Here is a 22,797-nt window from a genome sequence, read left to right on the forward strand (position 1 = left end):
TATCATATTAAATGAAGAGGGAAGTGCAGAGTGGAGAGCCAAGGCCCATGTGTCGGCCAATGGAGATCCCCTCATAGAGGGGTTTAGGAGAGGAGATGGGTTAATTAGGGTACGAGGTAGTACCGATGAAGAATACAGCTTTCCCCCAGATCCTGGATGCTTCCTCCCCCCAACTACCATGATCCGAATTCTACCTTGCAGGGCTGGATAGGGGAGAGGCTGTACACTGGTACATATGAGGGCTGGAGGTACAGGGAATCCAGGGTGGATGATACCTTCAGGACCAAGGGTGTAAGGGGCGATGCTGGGAGAGTGGAGGGTGAGTGGGTTGGAAAGGGGGAACTGATTACAAGGATCCACATATGACCTCTTCCCTGGGAGAGGGACGGTAGAGAAGGGGGAGAAGGGAGACTCCGGATAGGGCAAGATATGACAAAATAACGATGTGTAAATTACCAAGGGCACATGAGGGAGGGGGGAGAGGGGAGGGAGGGGAAAAAGAGAGGTCCTGATGCAAAGGGCTTAAGTGGAGAGCAAATGCTTTGAGAATGATTGGGGCAAGGAATGTATGGATGTGCTTTATACAATTGATGTATGTATATGTATGGATTGTGATAAGAGTTGTATGAATTCCTAATAAAATGTAAAAAAAGAAAAGAGGAGAAAAAAAAGAAAATTATTAGGGCAAAGAATGTACAGATGTGCTTTATACAATTGATGTATGTATATGTATGAACTGTGATAAGAATTGTATGAGCCCCAATAAATTGTTAAAAAAAGAGATAAGTGAATAAAGAATGAATGCAAAAAATAAATAAATGTTCTATTTTAAAAGAGAAAAAAAAAACCCAAAAAATTTATTCCATGTTGATATAGACTAACTGTGAGTCAGACCTGAGGGTCAGTATGAGTCAGAACCAATTCCAGGGCCTTTAACAGCCTACAACAGCCTGTCAAAGAAAGACATTTTAGGATCCATAAGTGTAATTTAATTCATGAATTATAAATCCCAGTGAAATATTCTCATAAAAGAAATGCAAATCTCCCAACACAATTCTCATTGGGTTAGTCCCACCCTGATTCTACCATGAAATTCCTGTTACAATCTTCCATTTATTACCAGGTCACCTCCATCCACTTACTAACTGATGTGGTCTTATGCCATATCTAGCAAACCTCTCAGAGAAACAGCAAACTAAGAATTTTACCCAAAGCCAAGTAAAACAAAATAAACACAAACCCAAATTATCAGAAAAGTTATTTAAATACGTAAATGTGCTATAATCCCCAAAGATATAAAAACATCACAATGTGTCATTTTCCTCTATGAATAAATGTAAAGGTTATAGTAATTCTTTGAACTTGAAGTCCTTAAGAGACGCAGATAGTTAATATGGTTAGCACCTAACAGAAAATTTGTCTTCCTTGAGAGACAGGCTTTGGTGACCTACCTTAGAAAAATCAAACCTTGAAAATTCGATGAGGCTTTTTCTAGGGAGACAAAAAGAGTCTCCCTAAATTAAGATGCACTGAAAAGCAAGTGCTCTCTTAAACTTCTTCAAACCTGAATGTTAATAGTGCTTGGTTATCAAAAGACATAGCATCTGGGATCTTAAAGCAGGAGTCCTCAAACTTTTTAAATAGGGGGCCAGTTTGCTGTCCCTCAGACCATTGGAGGACAGGACTATAGTTTAAAAAAAAAAAAAAAGAAGAACTATGAACAAATTCCTATGCACCCTGCACTTTTTTTTAAGGGTGGAGACAGACCCAGTCATGGACATGGCATCCTGCTGGGTCTCCTTGTTTATTAATTTCCAGCCAATCAGTTCAGAAAGCTGAGGAGGGTGAAGCGGGAAAGGGTGAAGCTGCCACCAGGAGCTCTGGACATACTCTTCTGGGGCAAGCTTGGCAGGTACAGACTGTCGACAAGACCTCCCAGGCCCCACCAGGGACTGGTAGGAAGACCATGGATCAGTGGCTGCTCTCTCACACAGATGGAGACCTGGAACTCAGGGGTGGTGCCATGGGCCTGCATGCTCCAGCAGGTCATAGACCATCAGTGTCCTGGTGAGCCTAGAAGGATTTGACCAGAGTGATTCATGGGGTGACTGGAATGGAGCCCCCGACTGGGACATGGCCTTGTAGTGGTTGCAACTGCTCACACAACTTAGGGGTCAGGATGGGCCCTGGTGAGGGCTGGAGCCCCTTGGGGAATTGGGGCTCATAGGGGTGAGACCAGACAGGCAGGGAGGGGCTTCCAGGCTGAGGAGAGAAGTCAAGGGTGTTATATCTTTCAAGACACAGACACCCTAAAAGCAGAGTCCCAGCCTCCAGCCTCGGAGGCCAAGATGAACTAGCGCTTGGCCCCATCCTGGCACAGGGCATAGCGTCATCAGGAAACACCGTTCCCCACCACCCCATCTAGCCCTCTCTGCCTGAAGGTCTGTAGGCTGTAGTTCTAAAGGAGGGTGACCAATACCTGTGGCTGTTGGGGGTGTGTGGGGGTTGGGCTGCACATTTACTTCCTCTGGGAGGCAGATTTGTTGCCTTCAGAGATGTACTTCAGGGAGCTGCTGAATATTCAGAAGCGGGATTGCCCATGCTTGGGGCCATCATTGAGCAACTCGTGGCCAAGCCCGTGGCCAGCCTCATTTACCGCAGGGCATCTTAAAGGCATCAGGCTGATTGCACTCGGGCCGCTTGGCCATGCTATCATTGTGGATGGTCTCCGTGAAGGCTGGCCATGGCAGCAAGTGCTCCTACATGGAGCCCATGGAGAACAGCTCGTAGCTGCACTTGGCACACACATAGTGGGCTATTCTGGAAAACCTCGCCCCCAGAGAAGCTTCAGAAAGACAAAGTGCTACCAGGTTCCTATCCTGCTCCCACACTCTGACAGCTCCAAGTGCACTGACCCCATCAGACATATCTTATTTTGAAGTAAAAAAAAAACACAAACAAAAACAACAGGCAAAAACACCTGGCGGGTCAGATAAATGTCTTTGGCCAGCTGCATGTGGCCCGCGGGCCATAGTTTGAGGATCCCTGTCTGAAATGCTTGAAGGTAAACAAGTGGCCATCTAGATGAGAAGCAACAAAGCCCATGTGGAAGAAGTACACTAGCCTGTGTGATCATGAAGTGTCCATAGCATAGGATCAAGTATCAGGCATCAAAGAACAAAAAAATCTCATCTTTGTGCCTGAGGTAGGGTGGGGAGTGGAGACCCAAAGCCCATCTGTAGGCAACTGGTCATCCCCTTACAGAATGGTTGTAGAGAGATGAACCAGTCAGGGTGCAGTGTAGCAATGATGAAACATACAAATTTCCTCTAGTTCTTAAATACTTCCTCCCCCCGCCCTGCCACACACACACTATCATGATGCCAATTCTACTTTACAAATCCGGCTACACCAAGGAATTACACTGGTACAGATAGGAACTGAAAACACAGGGAATCAGGACAGATGATCCCTTTGGGACCAGTTCTGAGTGATGATATCAGGAGGGTGGAGGGAGGGTGGGGTAGAAGGGAGAACAGATTACAAGGATCTACATATATCCTCCTCCCTGGTGGATGGACAGCAGTAAAGTGGGTGAAGGGAGACATTGGTGTAATATATGAAAAATAGTTATAATTTATAAATTATCAAGGGTTCATAAGGGAGGGGGAGTGGTGAAGGGAGGGGAAAAATGAAGAGCTGATACCAAGGGCTCAAGTAGAAAGAAAATATTTTGAGAATATGATGGCAACAAATGTACAAATATGCTTGACACAATGGGTGGATGTGTGGATTGTGATAACAGGTGTACAAGGCCCAAATTTTAAAAAAAGATAGGCAGTCCCTCGGAGGCACTCCATAAACACAAATTGGTAAACACAATGACATGAATCTCTAACTGGAACAACTAGCTTTCTAAACTCTGGGATGGCAGGTAGCCAGGCTGGGATACCTATGTTCCTCTGAACAAAGAGGAAGGACAGGCTATGGGAAAGAAAACACTTCTTGGGAACTAGAAAGACTTACATCGATTCTGCCTATCAAATCTCAAACCATATGCACTCTTAAAATATGCCTGCTAATGAATGTCTTAAATCTCCCATACTTCCCTGGACTGGCCTGAGATTACTAGATGAATAAAGAAATTAAAACTCCCTGGAAACTATCCCTTGACAATGGATCATGTAGAGAAGGTTAAGAAAAGAAAATATAGGGAGGACATTTTACAGTATTGTTTTACCTCAATAATTACAGCAGGAATTGAGAAGCCTCAATGTGTTGTTTGTTGTGAATTTCTATCAGTCAAACCTATGAAGCCAAACAAATTAAAACGCCATTTTGATAGCAAGCATCAGAGCTTCTCTGGCAAGGATACCAACTATTTTAAAAGCAAAGCTGATGGACTCAAGAAAGCCAGACTTGCCACTGTTGGAAAGTACCACAAAGAAAACATAGCAGCCATTGAAGTTTCCTATTTGGTGGCACACAGAATCACCAGGCAGGACTCTACAACCTCACACCATTGCTGAACATTTACTGTTGCTTAGCAGCCAAAGACATTGTTTGAGTTATGATGAGAGACGAATTTGTGACAAAATTGCATGCAATTTCTTTATCTAACGACACTGTCTGCAGAATAGATGTCATGTCTGCTGATATTCTTATTAGATCTTCCAATAAATTAAATCTGCTCCACTTCCAATATTTAGCATCCAGCTTGATGAATCTACAGACGTTGCAAACTGTTCAGTTACTGGTTTACCTCAGGTATGTTAAGGATGGCAACTTTAAAGTTGACTTTCTTTTTTACAGACCTCTTGAAATGACAACTACTGCACGTGGTAGATTTGATACAGTTGGTTCATTTCTGAAAGAGCATATGATCTCTTGGGAAAAGGTTTGTAGTGTTTGCAAAGATGGTGCCTCTGTTATGCTAGGCTGTCCATCTGAACTTTATCATTTGATATTGAAGAAGCCACAAAAAGTCATCAAAACTCACTGTATGATTCATTGTCACATATTAGCAATGAAGATGCTGTCACAAGAGTTACAAGAAGCAATGAAAAACGTCATAAATTCTGTCAATTTTCTAAAGGTGAGCACTTTAAACAGTCGACTGTTTTTTCAACTGTGCAACGAGTTGGATGTGCTGGATAATGCTCTGCTATTTCACATAGAAGTGAGATGTTGTCAAAAGGAAAAGTTTTAAAAAGTGTTTTTGAGCTTCGTGATGAACTCAATAAATTTTTTAACCAAGACCGCAGTTCAAAACACTTTTCAGCAATAAAAATGAACTGCAGAAAATAGCTTCTTTGGTTGCCATCTTTGCCATCTTGAATGAGTTAAATTTATCACTGCAAGGACCAAATGCAACATGCCTTAATTTTTCTGAAAAGATCTGATCATTCCAAATGAAACTTCAGCTTTGGAAAAAAAAATTGGATGAAAATAAAATTCACACGTTGCCTACCTTAACTGCTTTCTTTGAAGAACATGTAATTGAACCAGATGAAAGGATTACGATAATTTCTGTGAAAGAACACTTGCACATGCTTGCAGATGAAATTTTCTAGTACTTTCCAAATCTACCTGACACCCCATTTATACTTCCCAGAAGCCCATTCACAGTCAAAGTTGAAGATGCTCTTGAGACAGCATAAGAGGAGTTCATTGAACTTATTAACAGTGATGCAGCAAGAACTGATTTCTCTACAATGCCAGTTATAAAATTCTGGATCATGTGTGTGCAGTCATATCCTATTCGGTCTGATACTGTGTTGCACCTTCTTCTTTCATTTCCAACATCATATCTTTGTGAAACAGGGTTTTCCAGCTTGTTGGTTATCAAGTCTAAATACATAAGTACACTTGTTATGAAAGATGGTCTTTATTGGGCTCTTGCAAAGACTGCCTGAGAATTTCTGATCTGGTGAGAGAGAAGCGATCTCAACCTTCACACTTACAGTTGGCTTTTTACGCACACTGTCGCTAAATGTAACAATGTCATTTACTGTTGTTATATTAAGACTGTTACCCATGCTACACCATGCTTCAAGACAAAATTTCATTTATTTGTAATTAGAAATAAATATTTCACAATACATTAAAAAAAAGAACTTCAAACTTACACTATGAAAGCAACTGTCACTAACAAGGTAAAGTTACGGTGAAGTAAATCTATTTCTGTGCATCGAGCAATATCTTGATTCCGCAGCGGACTTTTCAATCCCAGAGAGTGTATCCTGCTATCCACCAATAAAGCCTCACACCTTTAGGCTTTAGATTTCATATTCTGACAGTATTCTTGTCCAATCAGCCTTCGTGTGGTAGGATACATTGTTTCATAGAATCTGAATATGTCTTCCAGTGAGACCAGTCTTGAATAGAACATCTTGCTAGGTTAAGCATAAGACCCAAAGGAGGCGCATCCACACAGTGACTGCAACAACAGGCTAAAGCATAACCACTGTGAGGACCTTATAGCATATCTGTGTGTCCTAAAGGAGGGCCAATATTATGCAGACCAATTTGAGAGCCTCTAATAACACCAAAATAAGGGATCATGACCCCCCTCAAAAAATCATATTTTGGAGAAGAGACAAGAAACATCACAGGATTGGCATGAGAGAAGGTCCAGTAAATGTCATGAGTGGGTCATGCCTATGTCAGACAGAAAGATCATGCCCAGGAAAATAACTTACTGGGGGAAGGAAGGGATAAAAGATGTCTTGATACAAGGCATCAAGTAGAGAGATCATATTTGCAAAATAATGATGGCAGCATGTGTACAATTTTGCTTAATGTAGTTGGCTTATGGATTGTTGCAATATGTGTAAGAGCCCACATTAAATTATTTTTTTTTAAAGAAAAAGAACTTACCAGTAACAGCATTTGGCAGGTTCCAAATCCTTGAATCAGACTTCAGGGGATTCACCAGTCTAGAGTTGGCACCCTGGAAAGCAATCCGACTGCAGGACCTAAAATGATTAGAATCCAGATATGTAAACCTGTCTGGGTACAGCCTGAAGCCACGCTCTCTCAGTTACATTATGAGGCAAATTTATCAGGTTTGTAATGGGGTGTGCTACATAACAATTATATAATTATTTTAATGTAATTTTCACTGGATTTTAGAAGAAACCAATCTAGTTCTAAAGCTAATCCTGTAAATGTGGAAGATAGAAGAATCAATCCATTTGAATTGTGGTGCCAGCCAAGAATTTGAAAGTACCATAAACTGCCAATAGAACACCCACTGTCTTGAAAGTAGGAAGACCCATATGCCTTTAGAGACAAGCAAAGCCAACATGGGCATGTCGTCAAAAGAGAATAGTCTCTGGAGAGCACAGCATATTTGGCAGAGTGAAGGGTCTGGAGAAAAGTGAAAAGCTCCCAACATGATGGAATGCACACACAACAAGATGGATGGACACAGTGGCTGCAACAATGGAATCAAGCAAAACAAGTGTGAGGCTGGCACAGGACTGGGCAGCATTACGTCTTGTTGTATCTGGGGTTACTATGCTTCAGAACACACTCAATGACACCTAGAAACAACACAAAGATGCATCAAGGGCCCAAGCACAAAACTGTAAAAGTGTGGACAGCTAGGAGATAGCTTATAGCCAAATTTCATGATTCCGGGAATTGGGTTTCATATAATGAATTGCATATTTAAGATGAAAATAACAAGTTGAATGATTACATCAATGGTTTTATAGCACTGATTAGTATAAACATTTATTTGAGCAGGATTGACATGATAACTGCAGCAAGGATCTCCAATATAGCAACTGTGAGGATGGCCATGGATTGTGCAGTATTTCCTCCATTTTGACATAGAATAACTATGAGTCAGTTCTGAGGGTAAGTATGAGCCAGGAACAATTCCATAGCCCTTAACAACAACAGCCTAAGACTTACAGTCAAAGTCAGACATTTTAGGATCCATAAATAGAATTTATGAATTTTGCATCTAAAAGCCTCACCACAGAAAAGCAAATCTCCCAGCACAATTCTTAATGGGTTAGACCTACCCAGATTCCAATGTGAAAATCCTATCGCAGTCTCTTATTTAGGCCTGTGTTATCTCCACCCGATTTCTAATTGATCCACTCTTATACCACGCCTAGTAATCAACTCAGAAACACCAGTAGCAGCAAACTAACTGCAATGCCCCTTTTTCCTAAAAGCTTGGAGAATTTTACTAAAAAATGAAACAAAACAAATATGAATGTCAACCTAAAAATCTTAAATGGAAGAATTAGGAAAAATTCTTTAAAACCTCCAAAATAAAAACATCACCATGTGCCATTTTTCTCCTTGAATAAGTGTGAAATTCATGGCAATTCTTTAAAGTTGGAACTCCTAATAATTCAAACAGATAAAATGATTAGCAGCTAACTTAGAAGATAGTTGGTTTCTCCTCAGAGACACTTTAAGAGCGAGGCCTGGTGACTTACTTTTGAAAAAGCAATCTCTGAAAACACTATGAGGCACGGTTCTTCTCCAGAAAACACGGGCCACCATAAATTAAAAACAACCAATTATCAAATGTTATCTAAATACTCTTGAAACTTAGAATATGAAGACAACTGCCTCTCACAAGCAAAAGATGTCCTGTGAGATTGTCACTAGAACAACCAGGGGCAGCGAGATGAAGGGCCAGCTCTCCACCATGACTTTCAATGTCTCTCGATATATCTGGGCAACAGCTGCCAAGAACAATGGTGGGGAAATTTCTATTTCAGAGAGGCAATCGGTGAAACCTCACTTAGCAACAAACTCTGCATGGAAAACTCCAAAATACTGTGTGAGTCCCTGAGCTCATTCTGATCAATCTGCTCCAAAAGGTATCCTGGACTATGAATGATAAGTCATCTGCTCAAAGCTCAGGGAGAGCCCAGCCCTCCACAACCTTCGTCCCAGAACCCTTACTCACTGGAAGGTTTGGAGTCAATGCTGACTCCTAGAGATCCTATAGGAAAGGGGAGAATTTCTCTTGTGGAGTTTCAAGATTATGCACTGTACTAGATTGGGAAGTCCAGTTTTTCTCCCATCCTGCCACCTGTGTCAGAAATAGTTAGGAAACCTTCTAGTCATACTACTCACCTTTTCAATTCACAGTTGTAGAGGATGGCAAGGCTCAGATATCAGTCTGGACCCTTCTCTTGACTCAAGTAGGTCGAATGCACAATGAAATAAGAAGGGAAGGTCAGATGGTAGGCTCCTTCCTCATGGCTGTGCAGATTGATGAATCCAAGCTATATATGAAATATGTCAAGATGCTCTCTCACATCTGGAGATCCACACGTCTAGGAAGTCCCCAGAACTGGACAAAAGCTGCAGATAGAATGTACTTGAATTTATACGGGGAAAACCACACCCAACAGGATAACACCTCCCACTACTTGGCTGCTGACAGCAAATCTCTTCATGGAAGTGATGGCATTATATCGAACACTGTCACCTAAGCTCATTCGTAATTCCTAAACTTCTGAGAATCCTGGCCCAGCCAAGTCAGCATAAAACCGCAGCCATTAAACATTATCCACTGTGCCACCAACCCAAGTGATTTCAATAACAGAAAAGTGTGAAAGGGAAGGAGGAACGAGCAAAACCCTTCCAGAAATAGCTTCATCTAACTGGATCTCTTATATGCCATATGGTTTTGACATTTTGAAAAGTCAACTCTGGCTCTGGCCCTTAGCACAAATTCACTACCATCATGCCTATTGCTACTCAGAGCAGCTTTATAGAAAATAGGGGAAGTTCCCCTTTGACTTAACAAGCAGACTCAGACTCACTGCTTTCCATTCAGTTCTCAGGCCACACAACCTCATAGGAGGAATGACGCCTGTGGGATTCTGAGACTGTAATTCTTTACAGGCTCAGATAACATTGTTTTTCACCCTTGGGACAGCAGACTGTTGGGAACTGTAGACCTCGGGGTACACAGCCCACCTGTTAACCACTCTGCCATGAGGGCTACTGTTGGTCTTATGATATTGTAAATCATTCCAGGAGTATATGTCCCCATATCTGCCCTGGGTATTGGCTGGTAAATTCAAAGCACTGACCTTGGGATTAATAACCCAATACCTAGTCAACTCTGCCTTGACTGTGTATTAAAAGCCCAATACCTAATGAAAAGAGCTCCATCTCTCTATAGTACAGTAACCATTACTGCATCCCAAACCAGATGTGTTTAGATTATTGATCTCTGGAGAAGATTCCAGCACATTTCCTTAGTTATTAAGTGTGTTTATGAAGGAAGCATCATTAACTGGTTTTTTTTCATTCAAAATTAACTTTCTTATAGATTAGGTGGGTAGAATTTCATATCTTTTGTTACATATCCCATCAGTCATAGGATAAGGCTCTCTTATTCTGCTGTGTCTGGGCAAGGTCCTTGTCTGCTTGCAATGTCTGTGGGCTTAATCTGCCCTAGACAGCACCATAGATGTATGCTTCAGCATTACCTTGAATCTGGGAGGTTCACTGCATAGAGACTGCTAGTCCACAGAGCTCTGATCCAGGTCTCCTTTCTTGCTGTAATCAGATCAGAGATGAAATGTTCTGGAGCCACACCTCAGGAAAATCCCCTTACATCTAGGTCAGAAAAGATTATGAAGGGATAAAGGATTTACTATCATAGCCTGAATTCCTTTACCACGGAATATGATCATACATGATCCCATCCCAACTGATCCATTCTCTGAGGCCACATTATACCAGAAATGTAAAATAAACTAAAACCCAGTAATATGGTGTCCATTCTCCCTCACAGCCAACCTATGAACAGATTAGAACTGTTCCCTAGAACTAGTGCTGTCAATCATATGCTCCCAAACTTAGTGACCCTTTTGCATGCCCCCTAGCAGGAAAATGGAAAAAATTACCCACATCCTTGCTGACTATTGAAACGTTTTTACTATAGCCCATAATCCAGAATAAAGTATTACAAAAAATCTCACTGCCCCTTGTCGGAGCATACTAATGGTGACTATTTAGGACAGGGTAGAACTGCCCTTGAGTTTCTAATTCCTTATGGGAGCCACATATTTCTCCCATAAAATACACGTGCACCATTCCATTTCCCCTCAAGGGGCAGTATCAGGTACTTCAGTAAACACTGCACTATGCCGTTATAGGAGCAGACTTCTTATCTTTCTCAATTAGAGACCTACTCAATTTGAAGCTGTCAACTCTGGATTAATAGACAAACTCTGCCCACTACTCGACCAGACTTCAAAATTGACACAATTACAAAACTTTCACACCACTGAGAATTATGATCCCAGCAAGTTGATACAGTTAATGTATCTCTGTAAATCAGTAAGATATTAAAACACACCGAGGACCCAGAAAAGGTACTGAGATGTGAAAGAGATAGAGGGTGAAAATGCATCCGAATCTGTTTGCCCTGTTTATATTGAATAGAGCAATAAATCCATATCTTCAAAATCCAATATAGAACACACTCAATTCACGCAAAAACAGACTTGCATATCTAATGTTACTTATGCTCATTATTCAAGAAATAAATACAACATATATAATGCTTTCACATGCAAAAAATGTCTATTCTTCCAATTTTGGTGGGTAGAAAGATAAAGTTTTACATGACTGGCTGTAAGGGATGGCATTATCTGTTTGCTGTCCCTGAGGCCAGGTCCTTGTCTCTATTTCACATTTAGAGTCTTAGTTTTCATCTTCCAGGTCCCTAAAGAAATGTGTCAAGTCCAAGATATTTCCAGAGAATCTGAGACATCTCAGAGAAACCATCTGGGCCAAATAATGAGAATGCCGTTTGAGGTTGAGCAGATTTCAGCTGAAATCCACCACCACTTCTAGGACATACCCAATTTTTCAGATATACACATCAGTGGGAGGTTAGGAAACAATAAATTTCAGCTACCTACAACACAGGAGCAGTGTGGTTTAGAACAAACTCTGGATGGCCTTGGGAAGAATGGGCATTAGAGAACACTCCATTGCACCCAAGAGGAACCTGTCTGTGGATCAAGAGGCTGCTGTGCAAACAGAACAAGGGAATACAGAATGGTTTAAAATCAGGAAAGTATGTTACAAGAATTTTTAAAAATAACTTTATTGGCAGTTCTTACAGCTTAAAGATAATCCATACATACATCCATCGTGTCAAGCCCATTTGTGCATATGCTGCCATCTTCATTTTCAAAATATTTTCTTTCTACTGGAACCCTTTGTATCAGCTTCTCATTTCTCCTTTCCCCACCCTCCTTCCCTCATGAAACCTTGATTATTTATAAATTATTACTTTTTGCATGACTTGCACCAACCGCTGTCTCCCTTCACCCACTTTTCTGTTGGTCCTCCTCCTTGGAGAGGTTTACATGTAGATGACTGTGATCGCTTTCCCCTTTCTACCCCCACCTTCCCCTTCCCCTCCTGGTATAGCTACCATCATTATGGGTCCTAAGGGGTTATCTGCCCTGGATCCCTGTGTTTCCAGCTCTTATCTGTATCGTGTACATGCTCTTGTCTAGCTGCATTTGTAAGCTAGAATTGGGGTCATGATAATGGGGAGGAGGAGAAGAAGCACTGAATAACTAGAGGAAAGTAGTATGTTTCATTGGTGCTATATTTCACCCTGACTGGCTCATCTCTTACTTGTGACCCTTCTGTGAGGGGGTGTCAAATTGTCTACAGATGGCCTTGGGTTTCACAGTGATATGGTTTTTTGTTCTGGGTCTTTGATGCCTGATAGTTGATCCCATTGACACAACATGATCACACAGGCTGGTGTGCTTCTTCCATGTGGTCTTTATTCCTTCTCAGCTAAATTGACGCTTTTTAAATTTTCAAGCCTTCCTGACCCTAGATGCTATATCTTTTGATATCTGGGCAGCATCAGCTTTCTTCATCACATTTTTTAATGTGCCCATTTTGCCTTCAGTGATTGAGTCAGGAAGGTGAGCACCAAAGAATGGCAAGTTATTAGAACAAACTATTTTTGCATTGAGGGAGTACTTGAATAGATCTATTTACTGATCATTATATATAAATACATACCTCTATTTAGACCTCTCTATGTGTCCTTTACCTCCTAGTTCTTTTCCCTATTTCCTTTTACTTTCCTCTTGTCCCACTATCATTTTCAACCTTCATTTGGTTTTCAGTAATTCCTCGTGGATACATTGCACTTGATCAAACGCCATCAAGCCTCCTGCGCCTTCCTCACCATCAAGTTTACATCACTTGTTGCTCTCCTATCCTGCTTTTGTTGGCTCCCCCCTTTCTTTCCCCTGCCTCCCCATCTCCTGTGTCCCTTCCGGAACCATCAGTCCTGTTATTTTCTCCTCAGGATTGTTTACCCCGCCTACCTTATCTATATAGACATGCAAGAACAATATTAAGCACAAAAAGAAAACAACAAAACAAACCAACAGCAAAAAAGAAAAGTCTATAAATAGTTCCCGGTTTGTTTGTTGACTATTATGAGTGTTTGCCAGTCGAGTCTCATGGGATGTTACACCCTGGCTCCAAAGTCCATTTTTGGGATTCCTCAGGGACTTCATTGCTTTACTCCCCTTGTTGCTCTGTCAAACACCCTTAGTGTTTCTGCCCGGTGTGGTGGGGTCAGATTGGAGACAATTCTCACACCGTGTCTTCGGTGTTATGCCCTGTAGCGCTATGGGTCACTGATGGAAATCGTGTCTCGTGCTGAGGCCAGCCCTATGGTCCTCTCTGTGCATTGGCTGCTCCCAGCAGGAATATCATCCTTGGGCTTGGTGGACCAGGGGTGTGTTCTACTCTCTCTTTCACTCATAGTTTGCTCCCATGTGCTCTGTTCAGAAGTGCCCCTCTCCCAGAGCTGTAGCTTCAGTGTTGTCCTTTGTAGTCCATTTTCCTTCAGTGCTCTCCATCAGTCACCCTGGGAACCATCAGACTGATGATTCTTCAGGCAGGGAGGCTGGACATGTAGCTGGGATTGGGGCTTCCCCTGAAGACCTCTCTATTGGACTGCTGCATCATGCCAGTATGTTGAATTCATGTCTTGGCACACCAGGTTGAGGTCTGGTCCCTCTCTCTCACTCCTGTGGAGATTTAAACAATACCCTCCCCTTGGATGTATTAGTGCCCTGTTCCCCTACTACCCATGCCTCCCCCCACTTTTCTTGCTTTTCCCCTCCTTTTTCATTGACTGTCATATGTATCCCTGGATTGGGTCTGGCCCCTGCCATACTAACCTGGACTTCACCCCAGGAATGTATTCATATAGTAACTTTCCCCCTATATCTCCTTTGCCTTTTAAGCTTACTTAAGTGGACTTATGGTTTACTTCTCCTTTTACCCTTTGCTTATTTCACTTCACATAATTTCCTCCAATTTTTCCCATGCGGCAATGTGCTTCATGCACTCATCACTGCTTTTCAGGCATGTGTAGTACTCCAGTGTATGCATGTACCACAGTTTTTGAATCCATTCATCTGTTGATGGAAATTTGGGTTGTTTCCAACTTCGTGCGATTGTGAACTACGCCATGATGAGCATTGGGGCACAGATATCTGACTGTGGTTCATTTATTGCCTCTTCTGAGGATATGCCAAATAGGGGAATTGCTAGGTCCTATGGTAGCTTGATTTCCATCTCTTTTACACTTCACCAAATCTAATTCCATAATGGCTGTACATACATACAAGTCCACCAGCAGTGGACCAATGTTCACATCTCACCACAGCCACTCCAACACTTGTTACTCTCTGATTTTGTGAATTGAAAGAATTCTGGCTATCTTTGAGGGTGTTAGGTGGTATCTCACAGTTGTTCTAATTGATATTTCTCTGATGGCTAATGATCAGGAACATTTTCTCATATTTACTGGGTATTCAGATTTCTGCCCTTGTGAAATTTCTGTTCAGGTCCTTTGCCCATCTCCTCAGTGGGTAATTAGGTGGTTTGTTTTTTTTTTAAGCAAGCAGAGTATTATAAATTTTAATAAGGCGTTTGTCTGATGTGTCATTACTAAAGATATTTTCCCAGTCTGTCAGCACTCTCATTACTCTCTTGCTGAATTCATTCGATGTACACAGGCATTTTATCTTCGGTATACCCCTCTTGCCAATTAGTGACTCAACTGTATTTGTGTCCTTACCTATATACGATAGCCTAGATATTCCCTGCACCAAAGTTCTCAGGTTGGTCGCAATTCCCTCATTGATTGTCCTAATAGTTTGGGGTTTTACCACAAGGTCTGTGATCCACCTTGAGTTTAATCTTGTGCGCGGAGTGAGATAAGGGTCTTGCTTCATCTTTCTGCAGGTAGATATCCATTCTTTCCAGCACCACTTGTTGAAGAGGGCATCTGCTTCCCATTTGATATCTTTTGGTCCTTGTCAAAGATCAGTTGTCTGTATGCTGATGATTTTATTTCTCGGGTTTTAGTTCTTTTCCAATGTGTGTTAGGGTCTCGTCCAGCGAGACCCTCACGCGGTGACCTGGAGAGGCAACGAACCTGGATGGCAAAAAGACACAGAGACGTGGGGCAAGACAAGTGCTGATCAAGCCCGTTTATTTTGCCAAAACTCTGGGTATATATTCACAACAGAGAAGGAAGTGGGAGGCACATATTCCAATGAAGGACACTGTGTAACAACCGCACACTGTACAACAACTAATCAGCCACATGTTCCCAATAAGGTACAAAGGGTGCGCAACAGTACTCAAAGACGTCCGTGGCGACGTCCGCATGCAAATCAAGGCTTACCGGGTGAACTTATCACGATGTTCCTAATATGGTATATCTGCAGTTCAATGGGTGCTCAGTACTTTGACTAATGGCAACAAGGTCAGTTATCACAATTTCTCATGCTACTGAGCACGTAGTTTGGAATGTGGGGGCGAAGTTGGGCAGGAAACAAAGCCTTGCTGTTAGAAAGCGGCCAAGTTTCTCCTACGTGTCTGAGGCCAGAGTCTTAATGGCTATCGGCTCCCAACAAATGTGATAGGATTTTATCCTCTCCCCATACTTATTAAATGTATATTCTGACAAAGTAATCTGAGATGCTGGAATTTTTTGAAGGAAAACGTGGCATCAGGTTTGGGAAAAAATCATATTAACAACCTTCCATATGCAAGTGACAAAACCTTGCTTGATTGAAGATTGGCTTGAAACATTTGCTGATAAAGGTCAAATACTGCAGCCTTCAGCATGGACTACAACTCATTATAAAGAAGACCAAACTCCTCATAAGTGGACTAATGAGTAATATAATGAGAAATCAATAATATATTGGTATTGTCAATAATTTCATCTGGCTGGCATGCACAATAAGTGCTCATGGAAGTGAGACATACTAGTGTTAGCCACTGATATGCCATCTTTTGACTGCTGGATGACCTGCTCCGTTCCCCTCTCATCTGGGAAGGTCCCGCTAGAGAATAATTTTGGAATGCACTCATGTTCTCCGGATCAGAACATTGTAATTAATAATATTTTTGCTTTTAATGTTGTAACCAGTAGATTCCTATTTTTATGTTATTAAACAGAATGTTATAATCAGTGCTATACTGTGTAATGCTCACTAGCTTTAAAGAATAATAACATTAATATTGCTTTCTGCTTCTGTCCATGCTTGCATAAGTCCTAGACAAATGATAAATGAGTTTTTGCCTTTATAGATGGACTGAAATGTCTACTCGGGACTCCAATCAAAGAATCGCTTTTAAATTCTAGCAGTCCGGTTATAACCGAATAAAGACTCTTTTAAATTATCGTAACATTATAGTGGCTGTCATTCATTTCAAACCACAACAGAAGCAAAAGTCAAGAAATCAAGTGAACCATTGGATTGGATGAATCTGCTGCATAAGACTTCTTGAAAGTGTTGAATAAAAGGATCTTGAGGATCATAAGGTACACCTGCCAGAGATTTGTTATTTTCTGTTTCTTGTTTACCCCCTCAAACTCTTTTATTAGGACATAATCCAGACACATCATTCAATAGTTGTCATATCATGTGACTATCACAATCAGCTTCAAGCATTTTCTTCCTTCTTTTATTTGATATCAACTCCCCACTAGCTCCCACATTCCATGTTGTGCCTTCCAGGACCCCTAATGTAGTTATAGTTTCTACAGAGTCACCCACCCTGGGTTCTATATAGCAAAACTACATAGAAAAATATATAAAAGAGTCAAGATGGCTGCTAACTATAACAACAACAAGGACAAACTGCAATTCAAAAAGCAAAAACAGAAAGTATAGAAAAACAAGATTAAGATCAAAGAGTACTGAAAGGGAGAGCAAATAATGTTTTTAATTATTCAAGTCAGAGTTTTTATTTCAATCTACTATTATCATCTCTGATTGATAGCCAGGTTATTCCTATACCTTAATTATGGTCAGACAGAAATCACAGAGACTTATTGCATGTATAAATCCTGCAAATGTGTTTTGGTCTTTGACTGTCATCCATAGCCTTCTTAAAATCAGTGTTTAAAAACTTGTTAGGGCGTGGTCAAGGGTAATGCAACCAAGAGGAGTTACTGAAACCCAAATGAAGACTGAGCATGATAGTCGGACAAGAGGAAAGTCAAAGGAAATAGAGGAAAGAGCTAGGAGGCAAAGGGCATTTATAGAGGTCTAAATAAAGGCATGTAAATATTTATATATACATTTATATATGATAATGGGGAAATACATCTCTGTGCATATATGTATAGGTTTAGTATTAAGGTAGCAGATGGACATTGGGTCTCCACTCAAATACTCCCTCAATGCAAGAATATTTTGTTCTATTAAACTAACATTCAATGATCCTCACCCTCTCGACACAATCACTGAACACAAAGCGGGTGAATAAGTGAATGTGATGAAGAAAGCTGATGGTGCACAGCTATCAAAAGATACAGCGGCTGGGGTCTTAAAGGCTTGAAGGTAAATAAGCAGCCATCTAGCTCAGAAGCAACAAAGCCCACATAGAAGAAGCACACCAGTCTGCGTGATCATGAGGTGCCGAATGGATCAGTTATCAGGCATCAAAGAATAAAAAATCATATCATTCTGTGCTCACCTCCATGATATGATCACTGAAGACAAATGGGTGCATAAGCATATGTGGTAAAGAAAACTGATGGTGCCTGGCGATCAAAAGATATAGTGTCTGGGGTCATAAAGCTTGAAGGTAAACAAGCAGCCATCTAGCTCAGAAGCAACAAAGCCCACATAGAAGAAGCACACCAACCTGTGCGATCATGAGGTGTTGAAGGGATCAGTTATCAGGCATCATCAGAACAAAAAAATCATATCACTGTGAATGCCGGGGGGAGGGGAGGAGTGCAGACTGGAGACCCAAAGCCCATTTGTAGGCCACTGGACAACCCCTTACATTGTCTCAGGGAGGAGATGAACCAGACAGGATGTCGTGCAGCAACAATGGAGCATAGTTCCTAAATGATCCCCAGACCCCCAAACACTCTATCATGATCCCAATTCTACCTTACAAATCTGGCTAGAACAGAGGGTGTACACTGTTACAAATAGGAACTGGAAACACAGGGAATCCAGGGTAGATTATTCCCTTCAGGACCAGTGGTGTGAGTGGTGATACTGAGAGGGTGGAGGCAGGGTGGGTTGGGAAGGGAGAACCAATTATAAGGATCTACATATAACCTCCTCCTATGGGGACGGACAACAGAAACATGCGTGAAGAGAGACGTTGGACCGTGCAAAATATGACAAAATAGTGATTTCTAAATTATCAAGGGGTCATGAGGGAGTGGTGAGGGAGGGGATAAATGAGGGAGTGATGCCAGGGGCTTAGGTGAAGAGTTAATATTTTGAGAATACTGAGGGCAATGAATGTAAAAATGTGCTTTACACAATTGATGCACGTGTGGGTTTTGATAAGAGCTGTATGAGCCCCTAATAAAATGATTTTAAAAAGAGGCACAGACAATGGTTATTAGGAAAAAAATTGAGCTCTGATACCATGCTCTGCTGCAGAATTGGATGTTACTATTGACAATCCTTGGATCACATATGTTGATGTTATTCTTCCATGTGGGCTTAGTTGATGGTACACTTAGATCACTGCTTGTTTGAAAACAAGACTTAAGATTCGAGACACTATTGTTTCTGATAGATACCATCTAATTTCTTCACCACACTTTGCAACTACATCTTCTGTATTTCCTTCAAAAGGGAATTTTGTAAGAATTAACTGTTCTTAGAATGTAGCTTGGGTTAATTATGAGCTCCACATCCATCCCTTACTCTGTTTATTCTATTCACCTCTGGTTCACCTTAGAGACATCTTGTTATTTTATGGCAGATAACTTTATCAATCATCTCTTTGAAGCATAAGGTAATTTTGTTTATAGTGTCATTGATTCAGCCCAGGATAATATATTTAAAACACAATTAAGAAAAGGTAATTGAATAAATGTACAGCCTTAGTATTTTCAATTGCCTGTGAAAAGTGAATGTGAAAGTTGAACATTCTTCAATGCATACAAAGGAAGACTGAAGAAGAATCAACGTATTAGAATATAGTAAAGGCAAAAGAACATTAAAAGTACCATGGACTGCCAAAAGTTAAAACAAATGTGCCATTGAAGAAACATGGCTACAGTGCTCCTTAAAGGCAAAGATGGCGATATTTTGCTTATGTACTTTGCACATGTTATCAGGAGAGACCAGTCCCTAAAGAAAGACATCACATTGGGGAAATTAGGGCAAGTGAATGATAAAGAAATCTCCTCAATGAGATGGACTGATGCAGGAGCTGCAAATATGGGCTCAAACATGAGAACATTGTCAGAATGGCAAAGGACTGAGTCATGTCCCTTTTTGTTAGACACAGGTTTGCTATGAGCTAGAACTGACTCAGTGACACCTATGAAGAATCAACTACATTTGTGACAAATTATTGGTTTACCACATAAGCTCTTCCCTGTTGGACCATTATATAAGTGTCAGAGTATATTCATAATCTATAGCAGAAATTAAACACTCGTCTTTGTGTTCTTTAATGACTTACATCTACCACACGGGACTAAGAAGACCTCTCTAGGACTTCCAATGCTCTAACTTTTAAAGGGAGGTGAGTTTTATCTTTCTCTGCTAGAGAGACCACATATTCAAACCTATCAGTTGATTGGTGGGGCTTGATGAGGTCATCCACTCCTGGAAAGATGGCCAGTCCAAAGAGGGACTTAGAAGTCCTAAGTGGGACTTCTACTCTTTTTCATAAGTTTGAAGAGGCACAGAGGGTATAAGCTTGAACTATGGAAAATGAGCTACACAGATAAATATCCACAATGACTGAACCAGATTTCATATATGAGCATCTGGGTGATAAAGTCATTTCTTAACCAATTGCTTAATTCACTCTCACCCTCCAACACATTCCTCACAATTTTTTATATTCTTTGAATCACAGTAAGGTGTGATGACTGAAACTTTGTGTATCATGGCTGAGTCAGGATTCTAAGGCATTGGTTCATGATGATGGAATCCGCCTGGTTGATAAGAGTTCATAGAATGCCATCTCTTTCATGATGAGACCTACTGTGAGCAGCCAATGAGGAGGAAGATAGCTTCCTTGTGGGTGTGGTCTTATCATTTAAAAGGATTCTCTGAATGGTCTTTAGCTTTGTTCTGGACCTGGACACTTCATCTGACCTGAAGGTTTGGGGACTTGAGACAAAATCCTGTAATTGTGTTTCTGGAAGTTGTCGGTCTCAATTTGCTTGAGAAAGAAGTCTGCCATCTTACCTCCCATCTTGCATTCATCAGCCACTGGATATACTTGATCTAGGATAAGAGTCAGGACAGGAATCTGAGCCTTGTCAGCCTCTGCAACTGTGAGCTGAAATATGCAGTAACATGAAAACTGTCTACATTAGTGGGTCTCACCCTGTGGATTGCCACCCCTTTGGGGGTAAAACGACACATTCACAGGGGTCGCCTGATTCATAACAGTAGTAAAATTATAGTTATAAAGTAGCAATGGAAATAATTGTATGGTTGGGGGAACTGTATTAAATGGTCATGGTATTAAGAAGATTGAGAACCACTGCTCTAAATGGTCCTGAGAAGCTAAGTTTGGAGGGGCCAAGAAGTTGAAGGCCTGGGTCCTTAAACTTGGCTCTCCTTGAGGCCATTGTGAATTGAGGTCACTCTATTTTGCATTATGAACATATGGATATAGTTGCTCTACTCAATATAAACAGAGTATCCAGATTAGGGTGTCCTGTTTACCCTCAATCTCTTTAACACCTCAATACCTATTCAGGGACTTGGTGTGTCTTACATCTTCTCTTTGTGTAATTCTTCATTATGTGTATCAACTTGCTGGGGTCGAGGTTATCTGTAGTGTGGCAGGCATGTAAGGATGTCAGTGTTGGAGCTGTGCTCCAGTGTGGACTTATTCCTCCATTTATCATGAGCTGGAGGCTTCAAAACCACCAGCTTCTGCGATTCAGAGAGATAACAGTCGGCTCCCCTAGAGACATACAGCAGTGTTTCCCAAGGTACATGATACTGCCCACTGAAGCAAAATGGAAATGTCCATTCAGTGTAAAAGTGATACCAATGTTTTTTAGAGGGGAGAAAGATGGGGCTTACTACTCCCATTAAGTATTGCAGTCTTGGATGATTACATAAGACTGGCTAGGTCTGTTGTGGGATACACTGTTTCTCTCTGGCTCCATACTCTTGAAGAGTTCCCGGAACCCACAATGGTTGGCCAGCTGAAGATGGAGCCCAGAATGGGCAAGGGGAAGGCCATCTTCTGAAACTACACTTGTGGCCAGCTCCTGGACCTCGTCTTTGCCAGCTATAGACTCATGCACACATACCAGGTGGTGGACTTCATCAGAGGGAAGCACGCCCACTTTGGAACCTGCTCCTCCAAGGAGATGACAGTCCTGGAGGCCATAGACCTGCTGGACCAGCTGGTGGATGAGTCGGATCCGGATGTGGACGTCCCTACCTCCTTCCATGCCTTCCAGACTGTGGAGGGCATCCAGAGGGCACATCCCCACAAGGACTGGTTGTACCTGGTGGGGATGCTGCATAATTTGGGGAAGTTGCTGCCCCTGGCCAAGGAGCCCCAGTGGGCCGTAGTTAGAAACACCTATCCTCTGGGCTGCTGGCCCCAGGCCTCTGTGGTCTTCTGCGACTCAACTTTCCAGGACAATCCAGGCCTCAGGGATCCTCTATACAGCTCTGAGCTTGGGATGTACCAGCCTCACTGCAGCCTGGGGAATGTCCACATGTACTGGGGCCATGATGAGTATATGTACCAAGTGATGAAGTTCAACAAATTTCCTCTAGTTCCACTCCTTCTATGCGTGGCACACCGGTGGTGACTACCGGTAGTTGTGTAGCCCTGAACATGCCGCCCCGGGTTCAGGAGTTCAACAAGTTTGAACTCTACATCAAATGCCCAGACCTGCCTGATGTGGACATACTGCACCCCTATTACCAGGGGCTCATTGGCAAGTACTTCCCCAGAGTCCTCAGTTGGTGACCATCCTGCATGCCCAAGACAACCTTGTGATCATGGAGACAGGCCTGGCCCACCCAACTTCCTTGATAGACCCCACCCACCTGACTGTGCTCAGGTTTGCATCAATAAAGACCTTAAAGTGTCAAAAAAAAGTACAATCTTGGAAACCCATAAGGGCAGTATACTCTGTCCTACATGGTTGCCATTCATCAGCATTGACAGTGACAATAAGCTATTTTTATACATCATTGGGGACTATAGGCTTTATTACAAAAGTTTTCAATTACCAGCAAG

At 41.7% G+C, this 22,797-nt stretch overlaps 1 pseudogene; it reads left to right on the plus strand.

Annotated features, from left to right (window-relative positions):
- The first annotated feature begins 8,677 nt into the window (after window positions 1-8,677).
- LOC142436600 (inositol oxygenase pseudogene) lies at window positions 8,678-22,524 on the plus strand (annotated as a pseudogene).
- The last annotated feature ends 273 nt before the right edge of the window (window positions 22,525-22,797 follow it).

This window comes from Tenrec ecaudatus, unplaced genomic scaffold (assembly GCF_050624435.1).
Source record: "Tenrec ecaudatus isolate mTenEca1 unplaced genomic scaffold, mTenEca1.hap1 Scaffold_445, whole genome shotgun sequence".
NCBI classification, from domain to species: domain Eukaryota; kingdom Metazoa; phylum Chordata; class Mammalia; order Afrosoricida; family Tenrecidae; genus Tenrec; species Tenrec ecaudatus.